We start from the raw sequence: 12464 nt of genomic DNA on the forward strand, positions 1-12464 counted from the left end.
AAAGAGACGTGAAATTCGGTTTGACGGTAGCATATGCTAATTCGTGTATGGCAAATCAACATGATTGTGGAAAACCGGAAGTTCATGGACGCCATATTGAAAAATGTTACTTCTTATGATAGAGAAGTGAAATTCGGTTTGGTGGTAGATCTTGCTAATTAGTGCCAGTTAAATCAACATGATTGTGGAAAACCGGAAGTTGATGGACGCCATATTGAAAAATGTTACTTCTTAAGACAGAGGAGTGAAATTTGGTTTGATGGTAGATCTTGCTAATTAGTGCATGATAAATCAACATGATTGTGGAAAACAGGAAGTTGGTGGACGCCATATTGAAAAATGTTACTTTTAAAGAAAGAGACGTGAAATTCAGTTTGACGGTAGCTTATGTGAATTAGAGCATGGCAAATTGACATGATTGTGGAAAACCGGAAGTTGATGGACGCCATATTGAAAAACGTTACTTCTTAAGATAGAGAAGTGAAATTCGATTTGGTGGTAGATCTTGCTAATTAGTGCATGTTAAATCAACATGATTGTGGAAAACAGAAAGTTGGTGGACGCCATATTGAAAAATGTTACTTTTAAAGAAAGAGACGTGAAATTCGATTTGGTGGTAGATCTTGCTAATTAGTGCATGTTAAATCAACATGATTGTGGAAAAACGGAATTTGGTGGACGCCATATTGAAAAACGTTACTTCTTAAGACAGAGGAGTGAAATTTGGTTTGACGGTAGCTTATGGGAATTAGAACATGACAAATGAACATAATTCTGGAAAACCTGAGTTTGATGGAATTCATATTTAATTTTTAATAAATAAAAACTAAATCGACACTCAAATGTATTTCTTTTTCAACATGGCGTCTATCAACTTCCAGTTTTACAGACAGCATATGCATTGTCCATGTTCGAATTATTAAGCGCAATAATCTAACCGAATTTTACTTCTTCATCTTAATAAATTGCATTTTTCATTATGCCGTCCATCGACTTTCGGTTTTATAATATCATATAAATTGACCATGTTCTAGCTAACATAAGCAATCACCAAAGGAAAGAGGAATATTAAAGTAAATTTTTCCGTTAACGTCCGGTTTTTCCTAATCATGTTGATTTCCAATGCAGTAATATCCATAATATCATAAAACCGAATTTCACTCCTCTATCTTAAGAAGTAACGTATTTCAATATGGCGTCCACCAACTTCCGGTTTTCCGGAATCACGTTGATTTGCCATGCTCTAATTCCCATAAGCTACCTTCAAGCCGAATTTCACTTCTCCATCTTAAGAAGTAACATTTCTCAATATGGCGTCCACCAACTTCCGGTTTTCCGGAATCACGTTGATTTGCCATGCTCTATTTCCCATAAGCTACCCTCAAGCCAAATGTCACTTTTCTATCTTAAGAAGTAACATTTTTCAATATGGCGTCCATCAACTTCCGGTTTTCCACAATCATGTTGATTTGCCATGCTCTAATTGCCATAAGCTACCCTCAAGCCGAATTTCACTTCTCTATCTTAAGAAGTAACATTTTTCAATATGGCGTCCATCAACTTCCGGTTTTCCACAATCATGTTGATTTGCCATGCTCTAATTCCCATAAGCTACCTTCAAGCCGAATTTCACTTCTCTATCTTAAGAAGTAACATTTTTCAATATGGCGTCCATCAACTTCCGGTTTTCCGGAATCACGTTGATTTGCCATGCTCTAATTCCCATAAGCGACCTTCAAGCCGAATTTCACTTCTCTATCTTAAGAAGTAACATTTTTCAATATGGCGTCCATCAACTTCCGGTTTTCCGGAATCACGTTGATTTGCCATGCTCTATTTCCCATAAGCTACCCTCAAGCCGAATTTCACTTCTCTATCTTAAGAAGTAACATTTTTCAATATGGCGTCCATCAACTTCCGGTTTTCCACAATCATGTTGATTTGCCATGCTATAATTCCCATAAGCTACCTTCAAGCCGAATTTCACTTCTCTATCTTAAGAAGTAACATTTTTCAATATGGCGTCCATCAACTTCCGGTTTTCCGGAATCACGTTGATTTGCCATGCTCTAATTCCCATAAGCTACCTTCAAGCCGAATTTCACTTCTCTATCTTAAGAAGTAACATTTTTCAATATGGCGTCCACCAACTTCCGGTTTTCCGGAATCACGTTGATTTGCCATGCTCTAATTGCCATAAGCTACCTTCAAGCCGAATTTCACCTCTCTATCTTAAGAAGTAACATTTTTGAATATGGCGTCCATCAACTTCCGGTTTTCCACAATCATGTTTATTTGCCATGCTTTAATTAGTATAAGCTATCGTTGAACCGAGTTTCACTTCTCTATCCTAAGAAGTAACATTTTTCAATATGGCGTCCATCAACTTCCGGTTTTCCACAATCATGTTGATGTAGCCGTGCTCTAATTAGCATAATCTACCTTCAAACTCAATTTCACTTCTCTACCTATTTTAAAAGTAATGGGGCCTACTGCACATGCCTCCTAGTAACAGGTTGCCTGAATGACGAATATCGACCTTCTGCGCAGGTCGTTGTAATTAGTATAATATACATGAGCTTGTTGAAACTAATTGTTTCTATTGTTAATAGTTTGCCAGAGTGACGGTCTTCAAAATGTTTGCATAGCTGATACCATTATTAACAAATTAACGAATTACTTTTTTCTAAAGTTATTATACTTAGTTTTAAACAAAGAAGTGTATATTTATCGGTATTCCATTTGCTGCTGTGGAATGTTGATTGACAGTAAACTGTTATGATACGTACTGTAAGTTCCTGTTACAAATGTTACCCGCTTCATCCATTTCTATCCACGTACCGGTATTTTAATAACAAGCGCTGGTCATTGTGCTTCAGTACCGGTTACCAACTTGTGGTTCCATTTCGTACCCGGTAGCCACCGTTCAGGTACAGTATGTACGGGTACGATCGTACCCGTTCCATCCGAGACCCGTTCCACGCAGTACCTGAAGCGAATGGGTCGTTGAGTAACGGTACGCCTAATTTACCCAGGTTGTAGGTAGGTCCAATCTGTCCGGTACTGTGTGGAACGCCAATGCCATTGTAACTCATATCGATAGTTCCGTTCGTAACTTGACAACGTTACAAGTTGGGTTACGTTACAGGTCCCTGAGCAAGACCGTTCTGCGGAAAGGAAGGCGTCTTCATATCAGAAACATGGTTTCCATGTTATTGTATGGAGAATCATAGCGGTAATTGACAAGCTTATTTTGCAATTTGTAGACGTGACCGCCAATTTTTAACTGCAGATTCGTGATTACGAGGCCAAAATTAGTGAGTATGCTGGATTTTAAAGTAATCGGAGATACTTCCGGTATTTTTAATATATACCCGAATTGCTTATTTCTTGCTGCTAGCTATAACAAAAACTCCCCCTCCCCCTGATTTTTTTGTAAGTAGGGATTTTCGAGTGTTGTTGGTGGGGGGAATCCCCTTTCCCCCCGGGATTTTGCGAGGAAGGAGGGAAAGACTCGTAGATATAATCAGCAACAATGCAGCAACATACAAGAGCGACAGAGGCAGTGTTGCCAACAGCACGAGAAAAAAAGCGGGCTAAATCGCACCCAAAATGGGGCTAACATTCACATCCAAGGGGCTAGATTTACAAAGGTGCGGCTGGGTACTGGAAAAAATATCTGGTTCTTAATTCTTGGGTGTTTTGGTACAAAATTCCTGAAACTTTTTCACAATTTTGGTTGTGCTGTACTGAAAGGTGTACGTGCTCTTTTGTGTTTTTCAGTCGCTGTATGTCTATCCAGAGCATACAAAAACATTTACTGCCATCTCCCTCAATGGCAACCAACCATCCTTTGTAATTTTCGTTCTTCAGCCACTCGAAACGAAATTTCCGCGGGTATTGGGTTTTCGGCATATTCCTCCTTCATATATATGCACACGCACTCACACACACACGCGGCCGCACGCACGAACTAGTCTCTGGTCGAGCCTCACTGTTACGAACGATTCGTCGATTCCGTACCGCATTTCTGTGATCTTTCAAGAACCAGACGCAATGCAACTGAACAAAGATTCGCATTTCCTGGAATCGACGCTATCCGTAATTCGCCTCGGACTACACAGAATATCAAAACTAGAAACAAGGGGATGTGACAATGTGCACTTGCTTGCTGCTACCCAGGAAGGGTCACAGGACGAGCTTTCAGGTGCAGAGGAGAGTCGGGGTCGGTTAAGTGAATTCTTCTTTGCAGTGTTGCAATGGTTCATATTAAGCTGAAAATATGAGTTTACTTTACTGAAAATACCAAAAAAACATTTCATTACTGAAAGGGCTAGATTTGTAGCAAGATTTCTCTCTGTAGGGCTAAAAAGCCCCTCAGGGCCTTTGTTGAATTTTGGGGCTGAGTACGTACTCAAAAGGGCCAGTTCTGGCCCCAAAAGGGCCAACTTGGTAAACACTGGACAGAGGCGTCTCGTGAACGCATGCCGTACATGCTGCGCATGCGTCAATCGTGGGGAAAAAGGACAGCTTGCTCTGCGACTACATTTATGAGCATTTCTACATTGTAATTTCTTCATATAGGAAAAGTATTTATTTTATACGAGAGCGCTCAACTAAGCTTATATTGCATTTCTTGGATCTGAGGTGAAAGAAAGTAATAATTCTTTTCCCACAATTGACGCATGCGTCACTTCAGATTCAAGAAATGTAATATAAACATGCGCAGCATGCACCTCATGGGTTCAGGAGACGCCTCTGAAGAGCGAAGTAGCTGGAAGCATTATGCAAGTAATCGTAATATATGCAACGGTCTGCTTACCTACATATGGATAAGCGTGTGGATTCCGTGGATCTTCGAGGTAAGCAAATGCAGAAACGTACAAAATCGTCAGGGTTGAAGGTATTGCACCGAGGTTACGGCACGCTTCAAGGCTCAGGGTGAACCTCAGTTCTTTGACTATGTACATTATGGTTAGATCTTGTTTTTGAAACAAGCTAAAAGAATGCATATCATTAATTTTAAACGTTTAAACACAATAAACATTCAAAATTGCACCCATTACAGTCAAAACCCAAACGTACTAGTTCCACCAATACTATTTCCTTCACCAAATCTAGTACAATCAAAACAAGAAACCACCTTTTGGTCAATTATCTTGGGAAAATGAGCATAGGCCGAGAGAATTATGTTTTAACAATGCTATTTGTTTCCTTAGTAAGCGTTTGCAAGATATATTTTTTAACACAATTAATAAAGCAACTGCTTTGAAATATGACGTAAAAAATAGTGATTGCTGCTACAACCTTTTAAAGTATTCCCATTGGCTGGTAACTTTTTGATCGATTGATTTGGTGTTTTAAGTCCACTTTATGCACAGTAAGGCTAATAGAGACTGGACCTACAGTTTAAAGTGGGATCCGAACCACTATGTGCCTCCATCGGGTATCGAACCCGGGACCCCTTGATTACAAGGCAACGACGCTACCACTGCGCCATCGGGGGGGGGGGGGCAGCTGGTAACTTTTTGTGGTAGTAAATAATCTGTGGTGGTTAGGTTAGGCTAGTTGGGTTTGGTTCCCTTAGAAGAAGAAGAAGACGAAAATGGTTGTATCAGCAATACCGACCAAAAAATATGCGGTGTTGTCAATGTGCTCAAATAATATTAATCTTTAACATAATCAACAACACGTTCAATCAACGAACTTTATTTCGTGAAATCGATGAATTAATTTAATAATTAGTAGAAATTGTGGCAAGACGAACAACTACATTAACAATTATATCAACCATAATATTCACTGACCCAAATTTGCTTCCTCGAATCGCCCTTGTGCTACTGTAGAGTGTATACAGAGATGAATGGGTGATAAATACACATAGGTACGCATATATATGGAGGAGATAACGGGTTACGTACGCAAGGTAAGTGGATGCAAAGTACTTGGGAAAACAAATGCGAAATCTCCTTTTATTGCAAGACGTCAGGTGTGATGGCAACAGTGAGCTTCACGCTTCGCTACTGGGCCATAAATATATGATTGTTGCCATCCCAAGGTTTCTGCTTGTTGTTTGATGAAGATAACATATCCCAGGACCTTCTAATCTCTAACCCCCCCCCCCCCCCAACTCCAAAGAATCTAGTTACACCTTAGGATTCTCTTATCTCTTTAGCATATACTTTCTTATCTTAGGTCGCAAGAGAGTTGACTATTTCTTAAACATATCGAGATATTGTGTACACAATCGGTGTGTGCGTGCGTGCGTGTGATTTTGATTTGGTTGTTTTGCGTCACTTTTGGCTAATCGTTTTCTTATATGTTTTCTGTTTGTTTACAAAAACTAAAGAGCTGAACTCCGTGGCGGAGTGGTTGGTTGGCACAGGGCGCTACGACGCCAGGAATTCTGGGTTCGAATCCCGGCCTGGACATAGGTGTGCTTTGTGAGCGTGCCTTCATCAATATCATCACTCATCCTCATTGCCACGATTATCCAAAATCGGCAGAAAAGCGATGTAAAATAACTATAAATCAATCAATCGACCAAAAATCAGCAGGTACAGTCAACGGCAAAGATAATAGTAAGCAAATTGTTCATCGCTAATATCATTACTTTTTTATTCTACACATCCTGTCTTGTTTTAAGGAATGAAATTCTCTTGGTTCGTAGCATGTATTGCCCTCTGTTTATTGACGTTCTTATTTCAATCCATTATCATCACATTGTGTAAAAATAGACCGAATGAAAATGGTTATGGACAATTCACCTACTGTTTCTTTTGCCGTTGGGTGTACACTTTGGCCTAGAACACTAGAAATTTCCTATCGGAGGGAAAATTACCTCCCTTCAAAATATTCGGCGAAACGGCAATTCCCAATTCGCCGAAAGTTTTACTTACAGGTGGAAAAATCTAATATAATTAGTCTCTGGGTCGTTCGGCGAAACGGTAAGACATGTACAAGCCACCAGCCCCTCACCCACTTGGTAATCACAGCAATGCAGCTTCTCCCTTTAAATTCGAACACTGCTTCCGCATATTAGAGAATGCATATTTTCAACCAGCATCCAATGAATACTTTCCTGTCAACGAATGACAATTGTGAGCTTTTTATTTTCTGCTGCGCCCTTGCGCGATGACCATCTCCTTCTGTACTAACAAAAAGCTTTGAATCCTTGGCCTGTTTCCAAAGCATTACATGGATGCATGATTGCGCGCTCCCTGCTCTTCAGATGTCGACAAATGCATGGTCATGTCCTTTATCAATTCATCATTCAACCTAAGGCGATTATGAGGATGGCTTTGTGTTCTTTCAACAGCAAATAGGACGATGATCTCAGTCGATTTGTATCCTTTACGTGACACACAAACTCCAAGGGTCATCACAGATATAGAGTGCGAAATATTGTCCGCACAATTGGGTCTCAAGATATTGCCCTTGCAACTTCGTCCTGTGTGGGGGGTTAAGCCAATAACCCTCAAATACTTCCGGAGCTGAAAACGAAGATTCGACACGTTCTTGACGTAAATAGGCCGGAAATGTACAAAAACGAGATGAAGAACTTCGTCAAAAGAGTAAAAGATTGCCAGAAGAGTTGTGGGGGACATTTCTCCGATATTCTTTTCCATACTTAATGGCAATGTCTGTACTAAAACTAAACTAACTAACTAACTATCTATCTACCCGCAGTTTTATGGCTGCAGCCACAAAAGCCTTCCATCTGTCCCTATCATGGGCAAGATCAATCCAATCTTTTCCATCCTTACCGATTTCCTTTAGGTCCATCTCAACGTTATCTCTATTGAAGTAGAAATTTCATCACTTTTTCAATAAATTATATGTTGTATTACAAACTTAAATCGCGGATTCTTATTTGAACACCCTTACAAACTCTTTCGTGTAGAACAATTTGGCACACTCAGACAAAAAATAGCATGGTATCATAGAATGTTTCGCCTTCATTATTTTAAAGTGAAGATATTCGAATAGTCATATGCCACGTATTGTAAGCAATTGCTGTTTTGATAATGTTCTACTTCAGGATGTTAACACTAATTAAGAATGTTGGTATGAAACGCTGAACTTACTGACAACTGATAAGAAAACCTTGAGCTTTGATTTCTTCCCCTATGCCAACGAACACAGTAAACACATGCTATTTTTACACGACCAGACAATTAACGAGCCATTTTTAATAAACAATTATTATTCCTATCTTCCTAACCACCGTCATATAATGAAATGTATAGTTTAACACATTAAATTACATGAGAAGCAACATGCGGTTTTAGCAGGCGCGTTGATTGGGCCATGGCGAGGCCTTTGCTATTCTATGGGCCTCACATCAGCTTCCGTGACGTCACAAGACTGGTCTGGTATAATTAATTACAATATTTAACGAACTACAAAAGCATAACAGTAAAGTAGAAGTAAAGTGTTTCCCTGTGTTTTGCACCAAGCCATGAAGGCATACAGGGGATGTGGAGTTACATTTTTTGTCGAATTTCCTATATTTATTTGTAGAATAAATTTTCCATACATTGCAAATCAGTAGTGGCGATTGGGTTCCAAAACTGGGGGGGGGGCAAGGACAGTTTACCTTTTCTTAGTAGACAGGGCTTAGCATGAAGTGGCAAAGAGTGAGGGGTTAATCGTTCTCCTAAGGGCCGTCACTGTTGGATATGAATATATTATGTGTAGTTGTTTTGATTCTGCTGTACGAAACCCTTGTTTGTGTGTAAATTAGTCTCTGAATCACAGAGAGGGGAAATAAAGGAGGGGGCAAGGCAAAAAAAACATTAGTGTTACGTAAGTTTGAATTCTTCTCATGGAGTGTTTTTCGGCGGGTCTGGACACATTCTATATCGCCCCTGTTCCATACCCACCAATATAATAAAACTGAGATGATATGAGTTTTTTTTCTCCGATTGAACTTTCATCAAGGCATTTTCCTCCCCTAATCAGAGGGTCTGCGCACGCCTATGTGCCTCATCCACTCTTCCTCCTCACTCACTTCCACCCTGGCGCCCTCATCAGATGTGTGCGTCCCTTCCCACACTGCAAGCTAGAGCACTAGAAAAATACACCAAACAGGAAAAGTCGACGATTTCTTGAAGTGTGGGACTGTTCCCAATTAGAGAGGCAAGGTTGAAGCATGTCTCCATGGATTAGGCCAGAAATAAGATCTCGGTTAATGCAAAGCCTTCTTGACTGACTTCCAGATGTCAAAAAATCAAAGGTCATAGGAAATATGATAAACTTTTATCTCTGCGCACAATAGCAACAAACATAACATCAATTTCCCTTGAAATATGTTTCTATTTTTACACTGTAAAAATATTAATAATAGCAGGACACGCCATCATTGCAACAAATAACAAGGTGGCGTTGCGATCAAAGTCCACGGATCGAAACCATGTAGCAGATGCTGACATCCTCAAGTACCAGATGAAGCAGTGTGACGTTCTAGATAGTGCAAGTAATCCATGGTTTTAAGAGGGCATATTATGGGCAGCGCGAAGAGCAGAAAAACACGGGATCCTTCGGAACATTTTCTTTCGAAAACCATTTGAGGCTTTGAATCAGCTTTGTGGTAAATTGATTAGAAAGGATGAATCTTAACAGTAAATTTGTCGTCACTTTTGTATTTTAAAAGATATTAGCTCTCAAATATCTCAATATTTGAATCGACGTATAGAGTCTGATTCTAAGTTAATGCAAAAAATTAACCTTACAAGTCTTTCTTTCGGAGGGTGGTCTGGGTCTATCTATGTGCACTTCAGCCTCGCATCCAAAAGAAGTATTGTTACTCCTCACAATTGCTCATACTCGTTCTTGCGTACATAATAATGCTAATTGTATTGATAATTCACTGATAATTAGACTATGTAGAGTTGAAGTTTATAGAAATTAAAATTTTGCAAGTTTGAAATACCCTTGTTAGTCTTCGAATGCCCAATTACCCAAGGCAGAAGAATTTATCTGCCTTCTCTACTCTCACTTAAATTTTTATAATTATTATTTGGGAAAACGATTTGTTTTACGCATTTAACTTCGATTTCACTACTATCTTTTAATAGGCATATTTTTTAACCTTTTGAATATTTATTTTATATAAAAATATTGAACATTAAAAATAGAAACAAAACACAGGATTCACTTTATTTCCACATCCTCCACAACGAAGGGAAAATCTATTTGCGTTACTGTAATTGTAGAATGGGCCTGGTCAAAGCAAGGTATTGTAGGTGGCAGCACCCCTGTTGTGAACCCACGCTTTTGATGGACAATTGTTCTCCCATTTAAATACACGGGGAATTTGATGCTGAACGTGCTGCTATTACATTAAATTGCAACTTTAATTTCATCTTAACCTCAGAAATTATGTCTCAACATGACAGATGAATAATCAGTGCTGTAAAAATAAGATTTTTAAAAAGACGATCACGATCAACAGAAAAGATATCGGAACTCAAAAGAGCCTTAAAATTTGCACAGCATGTTTACGTCACTTGCAATTTTCACAATTTAAGTGCCTTATTGTTGTGAATCCGGCAAACAATAATACATAATAATTCCGCGCGACTGTAATTTATTTTTCTAGTTGTTATTAATAACTGATTCTCTTTTCTTACGTGATATCATACTTTTCCACATGGCAAGTAAATATAGTCCTCTGTTTTATATATATACACATATATATAAAACATACACATACACACCAGTAGCAGCTCTGACGGTCATGCTAGTCATGCTCGGCATGATCTATTTTACAGCAAAATAAAACGTATTTGTGCTTAATAACATGAAAATATAAAATCCATACTGTGACATCAATTTTTGCTATATTTTTCCTTCGAATTCTTCGTTTTTCTCAGGAACGTCGTCTGCCGCAGAAGCTCCCGTGGCTTCGCGTAAAGTGGGAAGTCATGCCATTCTTCTTAGGCAGTACTTTTCTCTGACTGGTCGAGACTTTGACAGCATCTACGAAATTCAAGCGTTCTGAGGACTGCGTTCTGCTAATTGGTGAGCATGACCATATTGATTTCTTTCCAGCCGCCACTGATATACATCGAAGAGAATAGTAATTACAAAAAATATTTTATCTTCTGTTTCGTGTCTCGCAACCTCTAGGGCTTTCTCATTTACAGGAATTATAATTTTAAAATGGTTGTAAAAAAAAATAGACGAAAATACTGTGGGAGAATGTCTGCTTAATACAAAGAAACTATACGTTAATATTTAGTTTAAGTTGGTGTTTTAAGTCCACTTTTTGCACAGTAAGGCTAATCGGGACTGGACCTACAGTTTAAAGTGGGATCCGAACCACTTGTGCCTCCACCGGGTATCGATCCTGGGACCCCTTGATTACAAGGCAATGACGCTACCACTGCGCCATGGGGAGGGCTATACGTGAATATTAATTTATCGGATACGGCATAGTGTATTATAATAAATATCATGCGCTTACGCACTTAATACATTTTTCTTTATTTTGAGGAGTTTCTCAGATTCCTACTCCCACCGTTGATTGAATTATACACACTCGCAACCAGAAAATACATAAACCGTGGTGTAAAAATATACATTTTTGTATTGTCGACCCATAGCAGCTAGGGAAAACCCAAATGACTCAAGTTTAGTGTTCTGTGTGCATAAACATACTATATTTAGCCCGTTTGAACTACCTTGCCGTTGCGCTTTAATATATTAATTCTTGGGTTCAGGAGAATGTATTTTTCAAAAACTTATGACTTGCTACATAATTTTAAGGGTCTACTAAACACATTTTATTATCGATTTACACGAGAAATTCTTACCATCGTTGAAAATAACGTTTGAATAGCCATCCTATCGAACTGCAATGTAAAGCTTAGGACAGCCAAGGCCGCGTCAAATATCTGAGCGATGCTCGCTGAGCAAGATTTTCGCTCGTTGAGCAGACGGATCAATTACTTGAGGTTGTGTGTTCATTGATCAAAATATCAGTGCCTTTGAATAATCTGTGATAAATGTGGTTGTGTCCAGTGGACAAGATTTCAGTGTTTAAAAAGCTGGGTGACGCCGCCACCAGAGAAGTTTGGCAATGGGCCCGTTCCGAAAGTCGCACGAGTTTAACGCGTTAAACGAGTTATGGTAACTGGCCGTTCCATAAGTGCTTCCGTGCGTTTCGTGAGTTTCATTATGCTGTCCCAAAAGTCGCATTCCGTGCGTTTCGTGCAAGAACGAGATTCACCAAACGCACGGGCCAGGATGCTGGTTTGTTCCGTGAAAATCGTCTGCTCCTTGCAGACAAAGCGCGTGCTGATGGATTCAAACTGCACTAGTTCGGAAAATGTATTATAATTTTAACAGATAGCGATATGAAGCAACATGCACAAGATAAGTATGCCTTGACCATTCTTAGAATGTGATTAAAATGAGTAACAGTAGCCATAATAGAGTTTATTTTTGCCACAAGGACA

General features: G+C 39.2%; 1 long non-coding RNA gene across 1 annotated transcript in view; it reads right to left on the minus strand.

Annotated features, from left to right (window-relative positions):
- Positions 1-5855, minus strand: part of LOC146004052 (uncharacterized) — a 61233-nt gene extending 55378 nt beyond the window's left edge. Inside the window, exon 1 of the long non-coding RNA XR_014443886.1 lies at positions 5808-5855. This is a non-coding gene — a long non-coding RNA (uncharacterized LOC146004052). The remainder of the gene's footprint in view (positions 1-5807) is intronic.
- Between the last annotated feature and the right edge of the window lie 6609 nt (positions 5856-12464).

This window comes from Lepisma saccharinum, chromosome 21 (assembly GCF_977018435.1).
Source record: "Lepisma saccharinum chromosome 21, izLepSacc3.1, whole genome shotgun sequence".
In the NCBI taxonomy this organism is placed as follows: Eukaryota; Metazoa; Arthropoda; class Insecta; order Zygentoma; family Lepismatidae; genus Lepisma; species Lepisma saccharinum.